The following is a 25,460-nucleotide window of genomic DNA, read 5'->3' as shown; positions in this document are numbered from 1 at the left end:
CCATGCTCGTCATCGAAAGCGTTTCCTATAGCTGGAACCGATATTGCGTAGTCGTAAAATCGATCAAACCTGTAAAGTTTAAATTATATAGCTACTATTCGTGCAAGAGTGCTATCAGTGAACCTTTGACCCGGCACTGCCCATCTAATAATCAAACACGGGTCTTCCTCGTGAATCATCCAAGTAAACGAGTACCTGGCTTCGGCAGGAATTTTCCTTTTCTTCGTTCATTTATCCATCTCTCTCTTTCTTCCTCGTGCCTACAATGACGTATTTCATGAAATTTCCCATCGAATCTATTTCTCAAACTCTGGCAAGGAAGCTCGATCGAAGCTTCCAAGTCGAGTGTTTCTCCCTCCCAGCGAAACAGTTTGCTCGCGTTAAACCTGTTCCGCGGTTCCTCGAATCTCCCGCGTCCTTTGATCACGGCAGCCTTTGAGTCTGGAACGGTACACACGTGGGACGATGCACGCGAGCAAAGGGACAGCTCGCGCGATCCTTCCTATCCACTCGTTCTCCCTCGTTCCCTCTTTGTCTCTTTCTCGTCGTCCGTGCAGACCAGACAGATTTTCGGTGCACGAGGTTCGCGGCAAAGGGTGAATTAATGCCGATGAGAGCGGGCGCAGTTAATAAACCGGACTTATTAAACGATTACATTAACGCAACCGTCGCCGGAGATTAATGCACTCGGCTCTGGAACGTCTCACTCGTTCGCGAGCGGCGAGTATATACATATACGAAGAAAGGCAGAAGCCGACAAGAAATATGATCTACACGGTGTGGGCACCGTATCGCGGTAGCCTCGAGATAATTACGGCCACGACCGGCGATAATTTTTGCGTATCGAAGGGCTAAGCTCCGACGCAAAAGTGGGCCGATAAAGGATCGCGTTAATGTCCTCCATCCCAGTCTCTCTCTCTCTCTTTCTCTCTTTCTTTCTTGTCCTCCCTTACTCTTGGACCACCCTAATTGGAACGAAATCCATTAAAAAGGTACAGAAAGTATACGATAATTAGCCGAAGGACAGTCTCGTCTGTTCCGTAGCGATGCTGACGTAGTTTTGCAAGTTGCAGAATTTATTCCTCTTTCTCTCTTGATTTCTCCACTTTTCGATATTGGTTTTACAACTACAATTTTCGAGCGTGTTCTCTTCCATGTTTTCTCCGTTTAATTTATTCCTTTAATACTATACAACATAGTTAAATGTGAAAACCTATGTATCAAAGATGAAAGATACAGTTCCCCTATTAATGTTAGGATAGACACGAAATTCGACTAATCGCGACACCTGTTCTGATTATTACGGCAATTAAAACTAAATGAATTATTATCTTTCCTCGTAAATATGTCAGATATATGTTTCCTTACATTCATCGCAACGCGTTCAATTGAGATAAGAAACGGACGAGGCTCGAACGTTTCTAAACGGAGCGAAACGCTGACGAAACACTGGAAATATTCGTATCGGCGAAAACGAGAGAAGTTCGCGTCGGAAGGAAGCAGACACCAGCGTCGGGAATGTAATAAGACGGACAGAGCAAAAGGAAAATATGGAATCAGATGAGCACGGAAGGGAATATGTACGTAAGAGGCTACTGTCGGTCGTCGTACACGCGAGCAGGTGGACGAGAAGAGGCGAGAATACGAAACTGCTCGGCCCACCCGCACCAACTACTCGCCCCGATGTCATGTGTTTATAAATAGTGCATCAACGTAATGCCTGGCGGCTGTAACCACGCTGAAAGATTTACGCGCATCGCGGCCGCCGTACGCTTCTCGCGGACGCGCTGAACGCGGAAAGGAATTCCGCGATATAATAACGAGGGTGTCCCATCTTGTACCTAGTTAGGCGTTACCGATGACTGTCCGAGATTTCACGGCTGCTTCGTTTTCTATGATCTACGCGTCTCGTCGCGTCGCGACGTTCTTCGAATTCAGGTTATAGCACTCGTCGCTGAAACGACGATGGTTTATGGATTTTTCAGGTCGTTTGGAAGGTTGAATGGAAATTTCCGCATTTGCTGGAGCATGAAACTGTGACGTTTTATCGGAGAATCAGTATTTTGTTCTTGCAATCAAAATTCTCGTTGTTTAAACGTCGATGGTTTACTTTTTAGGTGTTTGTCCTAGTGGGTTGAATGGAAAATTTCACTCTTTTATGATTATACTTCTACATGTTTTATTCTAATTTATGATTCAGAGAGAATAGATCGGAGAATGAAATTAGAAAATTATGCAGCGTTCTTCTTATTTACTAAACATATCCTTCGTAAAATTTTGAAGATGCAGAAGATAGGGAATAATGTTCCTGCGAAGAAGGAGTTGAAAATCTCGTCAACTATTGGAATAACTTTCGTCTTTATAGAACGCAATGTCCCTGGTATTGAAACGCTGTGTTTCCCCGAATCATAGTTTCTCGCAGCATAATTCAGGGCACGCATCACGCGGGCGGACAAGCGAAATGCGTCTCGGAAACCATGGCTTACGTTCCAGGCTGGCAACGTTGACGCACACGCGACAATGAATAATCTTGTCGCGTGTCACAATTACGCGTCCGCCGGCAACCGAAAACAATCCATTTTTCACGCTAATCCGCCGTCATAATTTTCCGAGAAGCGGCGTTTGATACGCGGTGCGGCACGATTCCGACGCGTTTCGCGGCGAAGAATCGAAAACGCGCGAAGGATGACGCGATGGCGCATTAAACCGAAAGCCTGGTAACAAACGATGGTGGAAATTTTCGAAGTTTCTACCGTGGAGGCCGCTTTGTCAACGTAGTAACATATTTCACGAGTCCTAGCATTGCTGGACGCGTGCTTAGCTATTTCTGCGGTCCGTGACACAAGCTTTTGAGGCGTGTTCTCCCGCGCTACGACGACACCCTGTCATCCTGTAACGGTTCCTCGACGAAATTGTTATCGCTACTGCGTATTTTGTCCTGCTCTTCCTCGTCCTCGAATTTATCGTCGAGTTTCAATCTTGCTTGGTAATCGAGTGAACGGATCTGGAGCTGCCGGCGAAATTAGTCAACGTAATTAAACATCACGTGGCCGCCTGGCGGGAATGCAGATTGAGGCGATCAGAGGAGCCATCAGAGAGACGAACAGGGATAGAAAATGTTCGTCTAGATTCTTGGTAGCTGTGTGATAATGTTTATCGTTACGTTGAAAGGCATACGATGCATAGAGAAGGTAAAAATATATTTATCTTCTTGGTGAATCCGTAAGGTCGTTCAGTTTGGTACGCACGAGTGATGATATAAAATTATTTATCCATTTTTCTAGCAATAAATTTGCAATAAAATTTATTAGGCGAAGTTGAACGAGTAGGTACGATTTTTTAAACGGACATACTTTCATCGATAACGCAACACGTGACGTAGAAGAATTACGAAGAAAAAGTGCACGTTGTAACGCAATACTCTGAATGGAGATTTCGATTGGCAATGAAAGACGCGTGAAACGCCTCGTTTAGCAAAAGCGAACAGGTCGAATGATTTCATGGAACCGTCACGGTGCGCGAAAGTTTAACCTGCCGAGAATTACGAAAGCGGTATCGTGGTACGCATGACGAGTTTATTCGTCACGACATTTTAATACCTACACACGATCAAATTATTAAGACATCGTTTCTTTAGTGGTGGCTCGACCATAATATTTAATTTCTCATGCTTCTCCAGGCCAGTGACAACGGTCTACATTCCCTTTTCTTTATCCTCCACAGTACCAGCACTTTCATTCTCCGTGCCAAAGGAATACCCCCAAGCACATACCAATCCTGTCCAATTTGAATTCATCTTAAGAAAACATTTTATCCTTTCAACAACGGTATTCTCATCTTTTTGTTTTAGAATCGGATAACAGCGAGTAACGCTTGAACTTGATGTACGGCAGACGCAACAATCAGCTTGCTAGACGAAACAATCGAGAACGATCCCTCTGTGAGAAATACCCGCGAGAAACAGACACCAACGCCCTGGATTTCCCTTGGAGATTATGTACGCGTACATTTGTTAGCTTAATGGAATCCAACATGTGTATTACAATACGCCCGAAAATAATGGAGTACGCTTGTTGAGACGCGACCGGCACAAAGCGACCATGTCTCTACCATCTACTTGCACGCGCCTTCTCGCAAGCGTAGAATATCCATATTCTCGTAGCCGAGGACACTCCCCCGGTCTCGGGGAATCCAACGACACCGTCGCTTCCGGGTGCCTCCTACGAAAGAACCCGTCGACCAGTTTAGAAACAACCGTCGTGGATCGTTACTGTGCCTACTGGGAGCGAGACGAGCGCCAGATGTTGTCAGAGGGTAGATATGGCTTGTTTCATGTAAATGTTACAAAAGCTTAAAGTCGGTGCAGTTGGGTGTTTAGCGATCGTAGAAATGGTAATTTGTCTTCGCGATTTACCGGGGATTTTTGAAACAATTTTACTGGCGACATTCATTTTCTTACTTATTAGGTTGTCCGAAAAGTTTCCTTCGTTTTATGAGGAAATGATAGACGCACAACGTTTCTTGTTTTATATTATTTTGTCCAATTACGTACGATCCGTTTTGTTATGTTGAGATAAACACCGCGACATTTCACAGACTTGGTTTCACGTTTAGGTTTAGGAAGGTGCAGTGTTGTAAAAACACGTTTGCGAAAGAAAGGCACTTTTCGGACAATCTAATATATATGTATTTAATGGTTATACGAACCATTTAAAAGTCAACTTCATTTTCTGACAATCTTCCCAACTTTAGAAGCAATACGTACGATTAACGTGATATTTATTGAAAGCGAAGGAAGAAATTCCGATAGGCAGATCAACTTAACTCTTGCGAGTGTAAGGCGTGGATGTATTTAAGTTTACGAGAAATTAAGTAATATCCGAGGTAATTAAAATCAAAGAGAGAGGAATGCAGTAGTCCAAGAAATCAAATAATATCCAAGTTCATCGACGTTGCAGTTAGATTGTTCAAAAGTCAAGCGACGCTTTGATATTTTAATACCTTGAGGATACGTTTTATCGCGAGTTATTTTACCGCCACCATAGGTATATTCTAATTATTCGGTCGAAAAAACATTCTATAGCTCGTTCGAATGCTAAAAATAATATGAATCGTATAAGCAGATCGAAACATTCTTAGAATCTAGAATTCTCAGTAAGATACAAAGTTCCGTTGCCTCCGACGTATATCTTCCACCAAATTAATTTGCATGAAGACCTCCATACAAAAAGTTTCTATTAAGAGGCAAGATTGAAAACGCGTTTGCAGCGTATAATTCGTTGATCGCTCAATGTCACGGGCGATCGATTAAGGAGAACAGGCGTGATTCGACGCCAAGGATCCAGTTGGCCTGGGTGCTCATTCGCGGCCGTCGACGCGCTCTAAAGCGAACGACGCGACGATCTCCTTCCGTGGCCAGTAAATCAGCCGATTCCAAGGCTTACGGAGGAGAGTTTATAAATGTATCTCCCACGCCCTCCACTGTCTGGGCCGGATTTCTCTCTTTGCTTCTCCGCTCGTCGCCACGCGCCGCTCCTCGCGGCTTCTGTTCGTCGCTACGCCGTTGTATTACGCGCGAATGCTTCCTCGGGGTAAATTAATTTGCTTCTTTGCCTCGTTCTACGCTCCGTTTCGAGGATGGAACGCGTCGGTGTCTCGGTTTAGAAGATTGCTTCGAAACATTCTTTTCTTCGAGAGTAAAAGCGCGTCGATGTGCTTCGGGAATGTCAGTGATAGAGAAAAAAGACTGAGACTTAGACGTTTTAATGCGATCAACTCGCGAAAATAGGTGACGAAGACGTTGGATGTCGTTAAAGGACGAATTTATTGCCGACACGATCGTTGCAGTGAATTTCTGTTAAAACGAGCGAATTAATCTTTGAGGTGTTGGTACATATGGTGGATGTTAGATAGTAGAAGGAGTTGACATTTTAACCAGCACTGTCAGGCTTGTATACGCATATGTGTGTATGCTTGACAGATATGTTTTATGAGTAACAGTATTTTTTAATCGTTCGCAAAGGACGTTAATTTGAGACTCGAGCGGAACAGGTAAAAAATGATGCAGGTAATGCGCAAGATTGATTAAAATAAATATGCGCAATAAGAAAAAGCTGGCGGTTTTTTTGCGTGTGTAAAGCGTGAATATGGTTGTTGTTTTATACATTCTAATGGTTCGACTTTTTACGTCTTTGTCTTTTATTGATCTTGATGAATGCAAGAAATTCATATATCCTCATATGCTCACATGATCATCGTTTTTTATCGCGTAAAATTAATATCCAACTTCCGCCCCATCAACATCGAACATATCTTAGTTTCTGGAATGTTATAATTACATATATCCTACTTTTCTCCGTGGAATTTATAATTTCATTAAACACGAAGAAACCCGTCTTTATCATCTGCTGTCTGCTTAAACCATTAAACTCGTGATTTCAGGGTATCACATCGTGATTCCAGCGGCTGAAATCGTAAAGTAGATTCGTTATCGTTCTAATTCATCGTGACACCCAGCTTCAACGCGGTAAATTAAAACGCTGGAACGAGTCGCGAGAGGAGCGAAAGAGTAAGAGAAACGCAGTAGCGTGCGAGCTCGCTAATAAAATTATAATTGAAGTATTAAAAGACGTATAATTAGCGGCGGTGTAGTTAGACGCACGTCGGGGGTTGACAACCGGCTCTCGACTCCTCGGACGTTCGCGGTCACTTAACGACACTTACGACAGTCGACTATGCTCGAACGAGCCGCTTCGTTGGCCGTGATCGCACATGGAAGAATTATCACTGAGTTACTACAGATTAACAAAATGTACCACCCTTTTCCTTGCAATTAGCAATTCGTTCGTATTAGACAAATAAGGGATAATGCTGGAATGTTTTGTTGGGATCGTTGAAACTTGGCAAATAATTAGTTAAGCGATGGAACTTTCGCGTAAAGACGGAAACTACGTGTTACGTTCATTCGAGAGAAGATCCGTGGAATTTGAAAAAATTCGAGTTTGGGCAAACTCTTATTCCCAATTATAATCTTTTTCTCAATTTTCAATTTTAATTACGAATCGATCGTTCTGATTGTTCTGGTTATTCTTAGTGATCCTCGAGTGTTACAATTGCAGCGATCGTGTCTTCCTTATTCCTCGTACGGCGTTTAAACATTTCTAGATTCATACACTGCTCCCGTAAGTTATTTTTAAATGTCAACCGAGTCTTTTGGAAACCACATCGATCAATCTCGTAAATTGAAAAGCACAGGGAAGCGAAGATATTGCAAATATGGTTTCCTCGCAACGAGCGAAATTATGAAAGCGAGTCGTCCGTTTCTCAAGAATCGGATACGAAATTAATAAAAAGTGGCGCCAAGCTTGGTTTCCGAGAGGCTCGAGTATCGCGAAACAATGACACCAGATATCACAGAAACCATTTGTCCGGTGTAATTTCGAAAGCATGTAACCATTTCGACGTTTGTTTCGGGTTCAGAAATTTCTTCCGCTATGTAGCTTTAATTGCCGCCACGAGCAACGTACCGGTCCACGACTGGATACTTGTGGATCACGCAACAAGAAACGACGCTGTTGGCGACGCTCGCGTGAAAATAGACGCTCAATGCTTCATAGTCGCGAGACGCCGTGCGACACGCCTGCCATGAAGTCTCCCCCCGATCCTCCGGGTCAACACGTTTCACTGTTATGAGCAGCTATAATAACAGTGGCGGCTAGCCGCGACGAGGAACCCCTCATTAATGGAACACCCGCGAGACTATGAATCGCCATGGCAAGTCTCAGTGAACGAGCTACCGTCTGCTGACGGTCTCTTGAACGCGAATGAATGTACGCGGAGGACTCGTCGCGCTCCTATTGCATCTCCGATGACAATAATAGACAGGACCGGTGGTCTACGACCGCGTCCAAACCGACGACCACTGGATCACGCGCTCGAAAATCGGACCTAATTGGTCTGCCAAATGGAAGAGTTTCGGTTACTTTCCTTTTCACTTCTTCGCTTTCTGCTTCTTTCGATTCTTGGGTTTTTTAGTGGAATTGCAGGGTTTCAGGAATGCTTGGTAGTTTAGGCAGTTGATATCTTGTAAATGGTATTGTTGATATATCTCATCGATGTTTGCTATGAATATCAGAAATTAAGAGAAATACGATACATCGATGTCTTTGAAAGTTTACGGTAATGCCTCGGTGATCAGAAATTTCACAATTTTTTTTTTTTTTTCATGCCACTTATTTTAGTCCTTTCCTCGTTTATAGGTACAAGCGTATTTAGTTTCCTCTCGTTTATTATTATTTAGTGGAATAAATGTTTCACTTCTCTTTTATATTACACTCGCGTCGCTATCGACTTTGTAATTTGACTAATAATTTTAAGATAGTTTATTTTTAAGTATACGAATCCCTGATATAATTCTAAGCGTTTTTGTAAAATAATATGCCACGGTGAAACGTTTACTTTCGTGTCAGAAAATTCTAATGCGTATTTGGGTAGTAAGATATCGGATTTCGTGCACGGAATATTAAATATAATTGATAGAGTTATCTCCTAGTTGTTTGGGATAATAGATTGCAACATTGATAACAAATCACAGGGTTAAAGGGACGACTTTGAAAGAAGTTTATTTAAATGTATATACAGTACGTCGCAAAAAGCGTCCGCGAAATTTATGGCTCTCTTAACGGCCGTAAACGTCAGAAGGCGGTTCAACGGGCTACGTTCTGGAAGGCTGAGCTTAAAAAATAGCACCAATTTAGACATAATCTTCCTATGCTCAGAACAAAGCTACATTCCAGTGATTCTTCACAGCGACACTTATACCGATCCACCAAACTTTTTTATTAGCGAAAATTATTTCCTTTTTTAACTTGATAACCGAATTCCTCAACTTCGGAACTAACTTGCTCCTAAACTAACAATCTGTCCGTCACATTCGAAAAAAGACACCCCTATAATCTCTCGTAATATGTAATCTCGTTTATAACAAAACTCGCGTAAGAAGCAACACTTTGGAAATGAAATTTGCCGCCCTTTAAACAACCTTTAACATTTCGCGGCGCAATTCGTCAGCGTCGTTCGAAGAGCCGCTACCAAGATCGATGGTTAACTCGTTAACCGGCTATACGCGTCCTTAGAAAGAGGAAAATTGAAATCGACGCCTCGTTAGTCGTGCATTCCTCTCGCGATTTCGCGGCCCCGCGAAATGATTTACGCGCGCGCTTTTTCCTCCGGCTAGCATGAGGAACGATCGTCCACCGGTCGTTAGTTATTTTTCCTCTTCCTTCCTTCCTTCCTTCCTTCTTTCGTTGCTTCGTTTCCACCGTCGACGTATCGATATATAAAATTTTTGACGCATCGCGCGCCGCGAGGCCCGCAGCCGCAGAACCCAGGGCAGAAGCGACACAGCCAGAACGAATGGTATCGTTCCGTCCGTTTTCAGCGCTTTGATTTATGACCGTCTTATACGCGCACTCGTAAACGTTATATTGGTTTTCACAGTAGCCACGTTCTCCGCGGCAACACGGAGAACCAATTAACTTCGCATCAGCCTCGATAAAAAGCGACATGGTCCGCTACGAGGGAAAAAGGCTGGCGCTGCTTACCGAAAGATATACGTCGAGCCGCGTCTCGCGGCATCGTGAAAAATTATTGAGACATCGAATTCGCCGAACGTAACGAGTTCGTGACGCGGCTCGTGTCCAACTTTTAATTCGGTTGATTAAACGCGGACGCGACAATCGAAACGAGCATGGCAAAGAACTCGGACGAATTTTGTTGCGTCTTGTCTGGCTGCTCCTTCCTCTGTCTAGCTCTTGTTTCCTTTCTCTCTCTCTCTCTCTCTCTCTCTCTCTGTCTCTCTGGTTTTTCGTTACTGTTCGAAAAGAATCGTCGTACGTTGTTTAAAAGTATGCTCGATCGACGAACGAGACCACCGAAAGTTATTTCATGCGACTCTTTCTGCCAACACTTACCACGCTGGCGATTCGAGCGAGGGCGTGCTGACGTGGGACGCCATGACGCTGAGTGCGTTCCAAAAATACGACTGCACTTTGGCACGGCACACCGCACCCGGTGAGTTTAGCGGTTGTTTACATCGATGAAGAAGCTGTTGCGAGTGATTCCGGGCCATTAGTGGCAGTCTACGATGCACCCTCCTCGAAAGGTTAAAGGAGAGTAATCAATCTTTCACCGTTCTTCCGAATACCGAATAATCACGTTCTTCGTGTTCTCTAACTCTTCTTCCACTTTGATTCGATTCATTTTTGAGTCGCGTTTTACGAACAGATGCTCCAAAGGACTGGCAATTTTTCTTGCTGACGACAATGCTTTCAGGGACGTACTTTACTTTCGTAACTTACCGATTAGTTTAGTAAGTTCGTGAAGCAAATTTATAGTTCGTCCAGTTAATTATTTACAGTAATTGAATTATAGTTTTAAAGTGTTTAATATCTGACATAAGCGAAGGATCATTTGCTGAAATAACGGAATCGAAATTGGCAGCATGTGACAATAACCATATGTCACACGTACGTTCAGAGTATCTTAAATCGTAGAGAAAATTAAATCGCAATCGACTTTGTGCAAAGTATTTAATGTTAATGTGTTTTATGGAAAGCTATCGCGTTGCTGCGAAGGATCACACGTTTGAAAGAGTAAGACGAGTCGATCATTAAACATGGCAACGCGAAGATACATCTCGCGTTCTCGAAGAGAGCGTCGACTAATCGATGTGTTTGTCGGAGCTGCGTCTTGGAACCGTGAAAATGTACGGTTAGCCGTTTCCATTCATTAGCGGCGTCCATGCGGGAAAATTAGATGACGCATAATAACAATAACACATCTCAACCCAGCCGTTCATAGATGCGTGTGTCTGGCGGAGTGACGTTTAGTGGGTGTTTTTGGTTTCCATTCGTCACGAAACGAGGTGTTAATTCTCCTACGTAGAAACTACGATGCGCCGACAGTTCTGAATTATTATCAACTCGCCTTGTCGACGCTGCTAATAATTCTACGGCGAACAAGCCGCGATTTCGATGACTAGTTTCTTTCTCTTCTTTTATTCTCTCAGCTTCCCGAGTCTCTTTACGCGACAGTGTAATGATTCCAGGATCTTAAACCGATTCATATGCAAGCGAAGCGATCGAATAATCTTCCAACGTATTAATCAATTTCGAAAAAGCAGAGATAGATAGATAAATAGAGATAGAGATAGAGATAGAAAGAGAGAGAAACTACGCTCAACGTGCAATCATCCTATCGATCGATTACTTTGTTACTCGCCTCTGAATTGCTATAATTGCCGTTTGCCACGTCGTCAACTAAAGCAGAAAACCGTGAAATCTGTTTATCGATTAAAAGTTCGAGCGTAATAACGCGTATCGTTGCAACGATTACAACGCGTATCGCTGCAACGATTACGACGCGTATCGCTGGATTACAACGCGCGGCGTTCGAGTGGCCGATGTCGGCGCGGAAATCCACGCGGTGTCATTATAATCCCATTACTCGCGTCGATTCCTCGCCGTGGCTTAATTACAGTCCGCATGTAAATAACGTCGGATCGAGCATCGTCGGTGCAGCGAGCTACTACCACAGAGACTTTCTAGCGATTTCTAAGACCGATTGGGAATCGTTTTCGAAACCGTAGCCAGTTAGGAAAGCACAAACGTGTCATTTTCGTACAGTTTGGTTTTATAACGTTTCGGAGCTCTCGACCGGCCAATTTGTGGCTGGACACAGTAATCGAGTTGAAACGGCGTTTGCCGTTTAAGACGAGCGTTTCTAGTTTTTTGCACCGGCTGGCAAATCTTCTTTTAAGTGTTACCCATAATTCATCCATAGTCAGATGACCGGTTAGAAGAACGCCGAGGATAAAAGATCGTTTCATTTGAGAATGCTTTTCATTTACCCGTATCTTTGTCTAGTTTCGAGAGACCAGTTTAAACGAGATTATTATTACGACTGCTAATCGATATCATCGACTGTTGAATTTCAGATCGAAAGGTAGCGGTATATTGCGCGAATTGAAACGCGTTATTGATATTGCAAATCGCACATTATCGACTCTTTCGATTCGTAACATGACCTGGCAGTTTGAACCACTTGCGCGTATCGTATCGAGTCTATCACGATTCATTCAGCCGTACCGATCTCATCTATAGCACGATCCATCATGCACTGTGTCAAGCAATGTCACTATCGTCATTGTTATTGGACAAACACAAAGGGAGTGGACAGGCGCAAGTACAATTTGTAACGTATCGAACACGTTGACCACCCTACACATATAGCAATCTGTCATAATTTGGCGCGAGTGAGGCAACTTAGTCCTTAATTGCTACTGTTGAATCCTGGAATGCTCAGATATATTAGAAACATCGTTATAATTTCTCAAATGATACGCGATGCTGCATCTATGTATATCTTCAATTAGACCGAGCCTTATAATTATAACTCGACCGCGGAAGTTAATGCATTTAGAGGAAATTTAAAGATGCAAAAGTGGGCAACATGTATACGTGATATGGACATTTTTCCAGAAGTAAAGGATTATAGTGTTTAGAAGGTGAAACAAATTTCTAGCTACTTGTAAAATACGAATTTGCATAAACGTCTGTAGTTTAATTACAACTTATAAAATTAGGTTCGAATGTTTTATCGAGCTACGTGTCTTAGAAGATTCGCGAGAATTCCAAAAATTATATAGAATTACCTACCACACTTCATTTTTTAAAACAAACCGTTTACAGCTATTCGTAATTCATTTTCAGCTCACTGCAACCGTTAATTAAGTACTTATATAATCGTAAAGCAATATCTCAAGACCGTTCCGAATGCGGCTTACAATAGCATCAAATTATCAATCATTTTCAGATTCATTTCAAACTGTAAAATAATCACAGTAGCGTAGTAGTAGTGTCGTAACGATTAAACTTCAAAATGTCTCATTTATAAAACGCGTGGAATATTCATGAAACGTGTGTACAAGCGTTGCAAAACACTCATCGACCTCGCACAACGGATACGAATATCTTTCGTAAAAGTTTCATACGAATATTTCCCCATAGAAGTTACATTGTACAAAGCTACGCATCGTTTCGACGATTTTTCACGAATCAATTTCTCTTCTCGGCTGTCAACGACGCGCATTTTACACTCGTCGCGGAACATAAACGAGTCGCAAATTTCGCGCAGTTGAACGCATCTGCCATGTGGGTGTTACCACTAAATCTCGTGTGCGCGATATGTCGCATGCCTGTGTCACACGTTCCCCGTTCACAATGGCAGTGACAGCGCGTCGCTTGGCGTGAGTACGCTCGCGTGTTACAAGAGCGTGCAAGATGAGCTTAATGCGGCCAACGACAGGCACACCCTAAAATCGAGAAACGCGACGCTCGCGACGGGGTATCGCGCGTTGACAATATACGAACCGCAGAATACCTCCCTGATGATGTGGAAAAGAATCTCGGACAAATGTCCCCCGATGTCTCTTGCTACGCTGGGCTTTACGAGCCTCTTTGTTCGGGCTTTGACGTTGGTGTGTTAATACCTTCGCGTATGCCGTGCTAATAACTCGAAGCTTCTCGCACTTGACAAATATTGCTCAAGGGGCTAATAGGAATGCTTTGTACGTTTAATATTCCTATATCGTGTAATAATAACGCAGTTCTTAAAAAAGTCTTTGATTCTTAATCTTAAAACGTCAATATGCGATTCGAATTACGAAGTTCCAATTGCATTTTAGTAAAATTCTTGGTATATTAACACGTTGCGCGTCAACAGTTTTCTTCGTCGCGCGTTGTTAGTCTTTAACGGTTAGCTAAATTTAACAAATTTCGATGCAGATAATTGAGATGATGTTTTGAAACTAAATCTGATTGAAAGTGAAATATCGGAAAATGCAACAAATTTCTGTACTTACGTTCTGACAATAATATTTTCGTTAAAAAGAAAAGATCTGTACCTATTTAGAGAAAAGCATTGCTCGCTACTATAAAGAAGTTTTCTGTCGTTGCACAACGCACAGCGCGCGGACACTGTGATCGCACGATGGTTCTCTGAGTCAGCATTTATCACCGCTATACTTCCTAAAAGAGTAAAACAAGTGGAAAATATTTACGCTTCGAGTCGCCGAATGTATGTCGCCGTGCGTGTAATCCGTTTTTAATGCGAATATTAATGTAACCGTAGAACATGGACAGCATTGGTCGTCTGAGAACAGACGAAAGCTTAACGAGCATTAAAAATACGGAAACTTCTTTTTCTCGAGTTCGCCCTGTTCTGTTCCCGACGGCGACGTTTCTGCGAAATTCTCCGTCCTCGATGGAGACCTCGAGAATCTTCCCTCCTCCCAGCGCCCGCTCTGTGAAAGTCAGACTAAACACTTTATCCCGGGGTCGACCGCAAAAAGAGTGTGTCACCCGCATTTTCGCGATGCGTGCGAACAATATCAGCGGGAAAAAGGAGGGGTGGGGGCGTGTAACGGAAGACGAAAGAGGAAACACGAGGGACGAACGAAACGGAGAAGACGGAGGATGTCTGGGTCCTCTCTCCGTTAAACTCTTCCAAGACAACAGATGTTCCCTCTTTTTTTCGACGGTCTGCGCATGCCACGCGAAAAAATTCTTCCTCTCACGACGCTGTCAAAATCGAACGAGGAGGTCTTATTTATCGGGGCCCCGTGGTCGTTCCCGGTTTCCCTTGCAGCTCGATATCTTCTTTTTTTCCTTCGAGCCACCCGGCTGAACGGGATATCGATATTATCCTCTCGTTTGCGTGTTATAAAATTCCCCCTTAATGAACTCGTCCCGCGGACTTATTTTTAGTGCGTGCCAGGCCATCGGGCCACGCTCGTTACGTGTCCATCGTTTCCATCGGAGAGAAACGAGCGAAATCTTTCTCGCACCGCGTTCCTTTCGTTTCACTTCCTAAAGCATTTATTGGATACGCTAGATAACGACTTTGTACACGAGAAGTTTCTGCATTGAGTGACGCATTGTTGGCCGTTGCACAAACGTAACGCGATATCCAGTCTGACGCTATTTTGTCAAGCAGATCTTACCGAAGATTCAGTAGTCTTTCTTCGCTCATGGTGAAAGGCATTTTGGCAATGATTAATATCATAGCGTAGATGTGCCATGGGCTGGACCGATATAGCGAGGTCGTAAAATGGGTCAGAAGTTAAAGTTCATACGTTTCGAAGATTCAAGCCAATGCGTTGTTCGAAGTATTTTGGAAAAATATTTCTGCCTCTTACTAACAACTTCGTAGGGCGTACAATTTAGAAAGCAACTTTCAAGAATATGTAAAGATTTCTGTTTCCTAAATCATAGATATATTGCATACGTACACGGAATTATAGAAATATACAGGTAGACAAGGTAAACAAGTAGTATAGTCATTCATAATCAGACACGTACGAATACGTTTAATACGAATAGTATTAAATAAAAGCTTCAGATCTAAACTGCAGCTATAAAATTCCTACAGCTCCAAGTGCGGTTACATTCACCGTTACTGTACCTTTTTATTCCATTTTTATCAATTGTAAAGTTGATATACATAATTTAAGAATATACTATATCAATTCCGCTATAGTACACATCGAGAATATCAAAATTCCACATGTTAATCCTTTAGGCGATCCACACAATTGAAAAATAAAATGAAGGCCTAACATATCGCATTTGTAGGAAACAGAAAGCGCGCAGAATAACGAAACGTTTGAGTTTCGTGCGACGACTAGTAGCGAGCGAATCTGTTACTTTCTGCATTCTTTCGCGGAGTCGTTCGCAAGATCGGGGAGACGAGGCTTGGCTCGAGACGCGCGGTCTAAGTTTGCCACAAAGCCGGACAACTCTGATATATTAGTTTCATGCGTGGTTACATAACCGCGAAGAGTTGTTCGCCATCGCATACCCCACGTCAGCCCCGTCGTCGCGGATGAAAAGTCGTTGTTGTCGTCTTCGTCGTGTGCGAGGCGGCGTCATCCGCGTCGAGCGCCCGCGCGCGTTCCGGCGTCGTTGCGTCTCACGCGAATGTCACGCCATCATCGTTTTCTATCTTTTCGTAATATCGCGTCTCAACCTCTTGACAAATTTCTCGATTCTTCGTAATCGTAGACGCTGGCAAATTTTTTATCGGAATTTAACAATTCACGCACGATTGCTCTGTTCGTCTTCTTCGTTGGAAATTGTTCGGTGGGTTGGCCATTTCTGCGTATTTTTATCTTCCGCTTTTCGCTTGAACGTTCGGTATCGAATACTAGTCAGACTGTGTCGTTACGTGTATTTTTAAACTTAACTTACTTAAATTACTTTAGGCTTAACCGTGAGAAGGTAGACATCAGAAGATTAAAATGCAAGATGCTTTTGGATTTCGCTAGAAATCTAGATCTCTTCGCTAGATTTTAAATGGCGCGTACTATCGAACGAATGCAAATAATATCACGTATACGACGTTATGGATATAAATAGGCAGATTATGAATAAACCTAACGGGAGAGAAGTATTTTAGTGAAATCATGCACGGAACGAGTAGAAGAATCGTAGGTGATTTTCATCTGAAAAAGGAAGAAGAGAAACCCAGGGAACGAACTCTAGGGGAGTTGGCATAGTAGGACGGTCTCCGGGTTATAGTTTCCATGTAAATTAGCGGTCGAGGAAAGAGAAGAAGAGAAGGCCCGCGTCTTGGCCTGCAGCGGTCTTTTACGCCGTGAAACGATCATCGGCGTATGGTCGCTCGTAAAATTGTCAATGATGATGATTACGGTCCAATTACCAGTTCACGTATCGACGTTGTAAAGGAATAAAGAACAGAGAGAAAGAGAGAGAGAGAGAGGGAGAGAGGGTGAAAAAAGAAATACCGAGCAGAAGAGTGAAAGAAAAAGGAAGAAAAGAAAGGAGGACGGAGAAAAGAGTAACGGGAGAAGAAAAATAACTTTTCTCCCTCGCCCTGCGGGTCCAGCCGCTAAACGATAATCGTTCGCAATTTAGCAATCAAAAATTCGAAATAAATTCTCTTCCCGTTAGCAATTAACTCCTCGTCGCACGATCTTACATCGTCCTAGATACATATGTAATACTTAGAGTTTCGATCTCGTTTTACTTATGACGGAATAAGATACGAGCGCGATCGAAATTAGACTCGTAACACGTTCTAAATATCGGTTTCGCAATTACTCGCCGAGAGAAACGACGAGTGGAACAAGAAATAGATGAACGCGCCCTACGCTGTATTTACCAGGACCACACGTCGCGTTTTCTATTGGCCACCGATTATCCGCCTCGCGATCGTATCTCGTCGCGCGTTTTTCACCGCGGCACACGTTCGCTTTCGAAAACGCGCGGCGTGTCTCGAAGCGGTCGCACGCAATGACTGCGCGACCAGTATGTTCGTTCTCGAAACGAGTTCATTATCTACGTGAAAAAGCGCGATCCATCATCGTGCTCGTCAGATTAGATCAAACGGAGAAACAACGCGCGCCACGTGTAACCGTGTGTAACAACTGGTAAGAAGCAGCCGAGGAGAACGCGCGGCCAAGCTCCGTTGTTTCGTTAGAAACAACATGACAGTTTGGCATGATTAGTACACGTGTACTATTGTTCATTCATCCCGAGGCCACCCACCATAGTGCGCACAAAGGAACGCGCCAGTGGTCCACCAGTGTAGAGACAGATGTAGATCACTCTTGTAGATACCGAGACGAAAAATAAAGAGCAGCAAAGCCTTCTACTCATCGCCGACGTGTTCCTTCTACCAATCGTCCAACCGTCTATTGGCTCCGCTTCTATTTACGAACGAGGCATTATCAGTCCCACCGGTTCTCCGCTATGTCTCGCGAGCAATCCATTTCCATTTCACAGATCAGATTGGTATCGCGCTGAGACTCCAATATCCCTTGCGAGCAACGAGTTCGCGCTAATAGAAAATAGAGCAGCAAACAATGGATAGCGTATAGGCGTGCGCTTACGGAAGGTTGTCGGGCTCTGTCGATACGTAGGTCGCGATTAGATGGTTTTGTTGGCTCGATGTGCCGAGAATAAAGGAATAGGAGAAACTAGTTTCAAGCTTTTATAGATTCAAAATATGTTCATCTTTTTCTAAAAAGAAGATGAAGTTTTAAATGATATTTGAGTCGTTCATTCTTACGTTACGCCGTTTCATCGATTTTCTCTACCTCTCGTTTCGTGGAGTTAGCCGATTTGGTAAATAAGTGGCACATTTAGAAGTCTTTGAATTTACGTCGCGGGTTTTTGAATCTTAAAATTACTAAATCGTATCGCTGTACTAGATCCAAGTAGTCGGGCGATCCCATAGTCGCGGGAACGAAGCAGAAGACCTTATTAATAATCGTGGAGTGTCACGGGGACGCAAGCGGAGTTTCCATCTTGGAGTTACTAGAAAAAGATCACAAGGAACCGGGATTGTGCAAAAGGAAGAGACGGAGAAATAGAGAAAGAAGGAGGCAGAAACCTGTCTGTCGTACTGTCCGTCAAGACGTTGCGTCTGGGGGGGTGGCGAAGGCGTAATAATAGCGACGATAATACATGCGCTCGACGCGGTGAATCTCGTGCGAGAGTCCGAGCAAACGGAGTCCTGGCTTGTCTCCCTTTATTTCATATCTGCCTGACTTTCTCTCTGATCTACTCCATCTTTCTGCTCTCCTCTGATGCGTGTACCACGTCTAAGGTGGGTGGCCACGGATTCAACGAACAATAGTACACGTGTACCCGTCATGCCAGACTGTCGTGGCTATTTCAGACGAAACAACGGAACGCGACCAGACGTATCTTCGCGGCCGTCGCTTCCCCACCTTGCGATCCGATCTACGTCCACCTGACAAATTCCCCTCCGTTGGAATCTCGCGCGCCTCGATTCGTCTGTGGAGCAAGATATTCTACTTATTTTTTACTTTTCGTTAAAATAATAAATACGAGAAACGAATTATCTTGGTACGAATTCCTTGGAAGCCAAACCGATCAACACCGCTTTTGAAAGTACCTCAATTTCGTTATCTGGACATGTAATTAGTATCCACTTAACTCCACTTAATGGAACGAAATTTGTAATAAATGTATGTAATTCGAATGGTTTCCTGATAATCGAAACTATTTATTCGAAATTGGATTCCAATTGTATGAAACAGAAATCACAGATAGCTTGTTACGTGGACTCCAGCTGTAAATCGATCTGCTTGTTCGCTGATGGGTTTGATGAATGAATGAAGTTCTAATTATCGAACAACAAAGTCCTGTAATTGCCGAGAAATAATTTAGAATGAAATTATTAGACAAATCTTGCATCGATAAATAATACAATTTCTTTACCGATCTATTATTATATCAACGCTGAGCTCTGAGTAGTTTTGGGCACGAAACGCCATGTCCCTACCTGGCGCCATATAATGCAAACATAAATTACTCTCGTGCATAGATAGAACAACGTGGCTCGGAGTAGAACGTTCCTCTTTTTCCTCGCCTCCCTTCCATTCGATAATTTTCCTCGATCCTTTTACCTCTTCGCCCTTCCTCGAACATCCTTTCTTCCGCCTAGTTCGTCCGCCCCGTACTTTCATTTTTCTCCTACAAACAGCTTATGGTGTATCTCCTTCCTTGTTTTACTAGGCTGCCCCCTCGGTGAATCGTCAGCGCTCGCTTTAGTTGCATTCCTCTGGCAAGAGACCTTAAGCGTAATTCCGCGAGCCGGAGCCCGTAACGCCTGCTACGAGCTAAGGCGGCGTCGATGACGGCGTTATTGCCACCCTGCAACGCTGCCGCTTAACGCGATCGCTGACTGAGACCAGCCGTTATCTGAGAATAGGCGGAGAGGCCGCGGTAAAATTGGTTGGAAAATTATGTGTACGCGCACTGGCTAACGTATTCGTTTTTCGAGTCCCGTCCCATGGAACGTCGTTGTGGCGCCGATATGCGGCTCTCGGCACTGTTTCAACATTCTGCACCTTCTAATAGAAACTCTTATTAAACTACATGTTTATAGTAGCGGCGTATTAAGTGGTTGGGAATTTGTCTCGTTAAATGGTCATCGACAGTTCTTAGGACTGATTTTTTGAGGAGCGAGCACGTGGTGTTACGTGTAATAATTTGTGAAAGTGTTGGAATACTTACTACTTGTACCGACTCATATGTTATATTCATCAAATGTTTCTCTAACAAGTGTCTTTGCCCTCGAAAAATAAATTTTGTGCATTAAATAAACAGATATGCCAAGCATCCATATTCAACTTGTTCTTGAGACTTTCTAGAAATATTTCTACCTCGGTAATTGGACAGACAAAATCGGACCCATGGTCGGTTAACGAATCACTGCTATTTTAAATAGAATTTTACTCCATCCGAATCGATGGATAAACGTAATTCTTCCCATTACCAATGATTTTACGTTCATATTATAGTTCACACTCGATCAAACACCAATTAAAATTTCGTTCCAATAAACGAAACTCTACTGCGGCGAAACATTTCTCACATCGACGAATTAGAACAAACATACAATCCAACCGAGTTTTTCAAAACTACTCCAACGCGGTTCCTCTCACGCTGGTACAACTTGAAACACATTACAGCTGTGTATGTATGAACGCGACTCATTTGTCGTTGCACAGCGTAATCGCCCCGTCCACCAGACCGCAGACTGTTTCGAACTCGGCACGTCGCATCGCGTCGACGAAAATAAGCGGCAGTGCTCGAAACGAGAGCGACGATACCTGTCAGCGTGGCGGAACATCCGCGGAATTTCAGGAAACGTGAACGCAAGGTCCCGCAACGTTTCGCTGTTCATTTCACGAGACATCATTACGTAAACCGCGAGATGGAACAATATTATCGGTCGCGTTTTAACCACAGACAGCCACCCACGCAAGCTGGTTGACGTTTGCCATTCGTCTTCCTTCCGCTCTTTCCACGACGTTCTCTCTCGATCTTCTAGTTTCCTTCTGCGCTTTCGATCGTACGGAACGACGCCGTGACGGACGTTCGTCGCAGCTTTTTTTGTCGTTGCAGACGCCGCGACGATGCACAGACCGTGCGAAAACGTTACGATCATTCCCCTCCTTGCCTTGCACATCGACCATAGCCATCGCTAATTCCTCGCTACTATTTGAAGCGGACGTCCTGTACCTCGACTCGCCTTGGCCTTCGTCCAGGACGTCCGACCAATTCTCTTACTATGAGATTACTGTGCGATCGAATGATTCACCCGCGATGACCAAATGGAACTTTCGGTGGAACTCTAACTACATCGTTAGTTTCAAAAGATAGAAAGAAAGGAAGTAACAGTATGAATTCTGTTTTCTTTCTTATCTTTCCGTATATTAGTTGCCTAGATACTTGCGCGGATCTATAAATGGGAAAGCACAGCAAAGTGACGATGATAATAAAAGTTTGTTACATTTGCCTGGGAACTTTCGATTCTTTACGTCTTTAGGTTGATTTGCGATCAATAAACTTGCAAGTAAGTAATTAATTTTTTAACAAGTTCGACGCTAATCTAAAGCGTCCGATTACAAACGAGAAGTTCAGTTGATTAATTCGACTTCCGAGAAGCTCGTACGGAAACGAAAGTGGAGTTGAAACGCGATGGGAGATTCTTCGCGAATAAAACGACCATCTCCAAAAATACACGACAGGGAATGCCACGTAATCTATTCCCTCTAATCCCCATCGAAGCTCGTCGATCGTATCTGTCCAGGAAGCCAGGAACAAGCCACTCGGTTCCCGTGAAACTTAACGAACAGTTTCGCGAGAGTCGTGATTTTTGCTCTCCCTTGTAAACGAGATAACGCGTTTGAATAACGGGTCTTCCATTCTTCTGTGAAAAATCTCGCGGCATAGACGAAAATAATCATTGTAGTTAGCCAGTGACTACGTCGTGGAAATTACGTAGGAGAAGGACTGAAATTCTCGCGGGTGCTCGTTACCGTCGCCCGATTATAAGTTCTTTTCGTCCTTCTGCCATCGCCTGGAATTCTACCACAGGGTCACGGATTTTTCTTCCGTGTTTTCTCCTTCACGGTGAAGAGTTTGTCGCCAGCGAAAGGTGGAACGCGGTGAATCGGAGAATTTCGCGGCGCGAAAAGGTGCTAGTAGAGAAGGAAGAAGGAACGAACGAAGCACGGGCCGCGCACGTTGGAAAGCCAGACGTCGCCGGCAATAACTTGTTGCACCCAACCACTTGTTGCACGCCTCTCAAAATTCTTCACGCCTCGCCGAGCAATTTTACCGTAAATTGCCTGTTCGGGAAAAAAATCTCTTCTCGTGGCGTATCTCATTGGCGCGAAGCCGGCACCGTGCAAGAACTGGTCGCGAAAGAGCATTGCTTATAAGATTGCGACCAGGAAGGACCAAAAAGGAACCCGATAGACGGACGCCGCGCGGTAACAAATTGAGAGATTTTACTACGACGCCGGTTCGCGCGACCGCCGCGTTATTATCCGTTCACCACCGCCAACGCAACGCGGCGCCGCCATTCAAAGTCGTTGGTTGTTCGGTGCAGCGTTTCTCTTTTTTCCTTTTTCTTTTTTTTTTTAATTTCGAAGATTGGTTTAACCGGTGTATTAATTGCATCGTTATCCTAGAAGAACTGTATTTATTGGTAAGTTTGGTCGTAAAGTATTTAGTTTAAGAGGAAATTCGAAAAGGCTGGGATTTTTTAGCAAGTTGATCGGTTAGCTAGAAATTGTGCATTATGTAATTTTGACGTGACTCGATCGGTATCTAATTAAGGAAATGAATAGAAGGGAATAGAATTTTGTAAAAGTTAACGTTAGTAGAAATTATACTTTTTAGATAGACAGTATAGAATTTTAATTTAGATCGATCTGCACGACTCGTGTCATGTATATGTACGCATAATAAAAAAGAATCAGAAACTCTGTTCGTGGAAGTTAAATAGAAAAGGATAGTAGTTGTAAAGTCATAATATGTCTTGATGCGGCTGCGCGTACGTTTAATTGAATGGTAATTAACTACCAAGCTTAATCCGGAACGCATTGGAACGACGAGGAAAACAAACTTGATTAGGATAATCTCGAACCCCAAGAACTGAAACGTCCTCGTGATACGGCATATTGAAACGAGCGTTAAATTCTGGTGCTTCGCGGCGTTATTTTCAAGTAATGGGAGAAAAAACAACATTTCCATTAAAATCCACCGGCTAGGTGATCTACGAGCTGGGAATATTAATTTCAGTTGCTCGCGAGGCCGCCTTGATAAATTAGCTCTGCAAATGACCATGAATGTGCCAGCGTTATTCCAGCGAAAGAAGAAAAAAAGAAGTGAAACGATTAGATTGTCATAAGGAAGTGCGAATTCTCGTTTCTTTGGGTTGTGCGCGCAAACGTGATGCGATTAGTCTTCTTTTTTAACTAAAGCAGTACCGTACGGTCAATTGAAGCCTGTTGCAGCTATCGTTGCTGCGATTGTGGATTTAACTTGGCGATTTTAATATCGATCAAGATGAAAAGTTGTTCGAATTTACTTTTTAAATATATACATCGTTATCTCGAACGACGATATTACTTTTCTGCTTGCTGCCGCGTTACAGTAAAACGATAAACACGAGAATATATATAAATCGTGTAATTAATTTGTTGCGAAATCATTATAACGAGAAAAGTTTTATATTGTTGTAACAGCATCCATTTATCGTTATTTAATAATACACATTATGCAATAGAGTGGCATTTAATGGAAGAACTGACGCGTAATAAGTCGACAGAATGTGGTAATAAATATATAATTAGTGATTAGGCTCGATATTGGTACGAGCTTCCAACCTGTCTTACAAATAACATATTTCGTAAAATGGATGTTAAATCGTATTTCATTGCTTCTATGCCTATTACGGCTATTTTACACGGAACAGTGTTTCTGTACGCTTCCAAATATGTATAGTTTTACTAGATTTAAGGAATCCGATTTATCTTGTTTGCTCTAACGTTATCGATACGAGATATCAAATTGCAAATCGGACTACCTACTGTGGTATTTAAAAGATTTTACATTTTTATATAACTCTAGCTAACAACATTCGATTTCTTGTTAACAACGATGCAGTAGAACGAGTATATTCACGCACAGTTCAAAGGTTCCAGTCTAAAGTTCCACGTCGTATCTTGCGATGTTTCCTCAACGAATTAATATTTCGTTTTGAGAGTTTTACGACTTGTGTAACCTGCCGCGTATAGAATTGTGATTCGCGGGTCGCCTTCAAACCAATTCGATCGAGTGGATCTACTAGCTTTCGTTTTTCGACGTAGAATGGCGGCTTTTGAAAGGTGAGCGGCTGTGAGCGGATTGACTGGACGTTGAACGACGAAGAGTACATCAAAGGAAATATTATTAGTACGTGACACGAACTCGCAAAAATAGCAACACCCCCGCAAATTTGTTTCAAATTTCACTTAGCCTGTGGACAGCAGTCTGACACGTATATTAGAACCGTGTTATAACGAAGTCTTAAATTAAAGCATCGTGCATGCGGTGGCACCAAGGGTGGCACGTAGCATTCTTTAGAGAAAACAAGCAGTAGCTGAAGCTACTTAACTTAGCTACTACGCAATTCCAGTAGCGAAGATTAATATTTAGGCTCGTGCCTTTTCAAGTTTCTACCAATTTGTTCGTTCAGAACATTCGAATCTATTGAGATATGCATAACTTCGTATGCTAGCAGACTACATTGGCCGCGTAGTAGTCACACACGTGTGTGAATATGAGTGTGTGGAAGTATGTGTGTGCGCGGTGAAAAACAGATGAATGTAACTGTTCTGTTGGCAGTGTGATATGGAAGATGATGAGACAAAGAGAGTGCCGAGGCGCGTGCAAATGTATATCGACGAAGATGCTGGAAATCGTTTATTAAATAAATCTAAAACTCTTTTAATATGAATTCCAAGTGTAATCGTAGTGTTCCTTTACTTTTATTTCGGCGGTTAAGATTCACAATTCTCAACAGAATCATTCTCCTTAAAGCTATTCCACTTAACTCCAAGATATGGAATTACATAGAGTTCAAAATCAATTTTTGATACTTAACGATCTTTGTAATATTATCTCTACGTCAATTTTATTCGTTGTAAATTTGCCAACTTCATTACGTGAATAGTCCAGTTAACGTTCGATTATCAAGAAATAGACGATTCAGTTTCATAAGTTTGTTTATCACGAGGAATATTTGTACCATCATTTTTCTCTACTTTTGCTTATTATTAATATTCAACTTCAAGCGTGTTACTTTATCGCTACATACCTAATTTCAATGAAAATTATCCACCTGTATAAATAATGATAATTTGAAACCTCCTCCCATCGTCTCGATACAATGTACGTTTCATTCCCAATTAAATCTGAATACAATCAGGGACGAACGAAATGCGATGCGACGCCTCTGCAAGGCGTATCACTCACTGGATCCATCGATAGCGATCTCGGGTTCGCGTTTAC

General features: G+C 43.0%; 1 protein-coding gene across 1 annotated transcript in view; it reads left to right on the top strand.

The window, feature by feature from the left end:
• Positions 1 to 25,460, top strand: part of LOC122568978 (E3 SUMO-protein ligase EGR2) — a 234,639-nt gene that overhangs the window by 200,347 nt on the left and 8,832 nt on the right. The gene's annotated exons all lie outside the window — the stretch shown is intronic.

The sequence above is a fragment of the Bombus pyrosoma genome, linkage group LG7 (genome assembly GCF_014825855.1).
Source record: "Bombus pyrosoma isolate SC7728 linkage group LG7, ASM1482585v1, whole genome shotgun sequence".
Taxonomy (NCBI): domain Eukaryota; kingdom Metazoa; phylum Arthropoda; class Insecta; order Hymenoptera; family Apidae; genus Bombus; species Bombus pyrosoma.
Note: the sequence above shows the minus strand (reverse complement) of the source record. Positions and strands in the feature narration are given on the sequence as shown.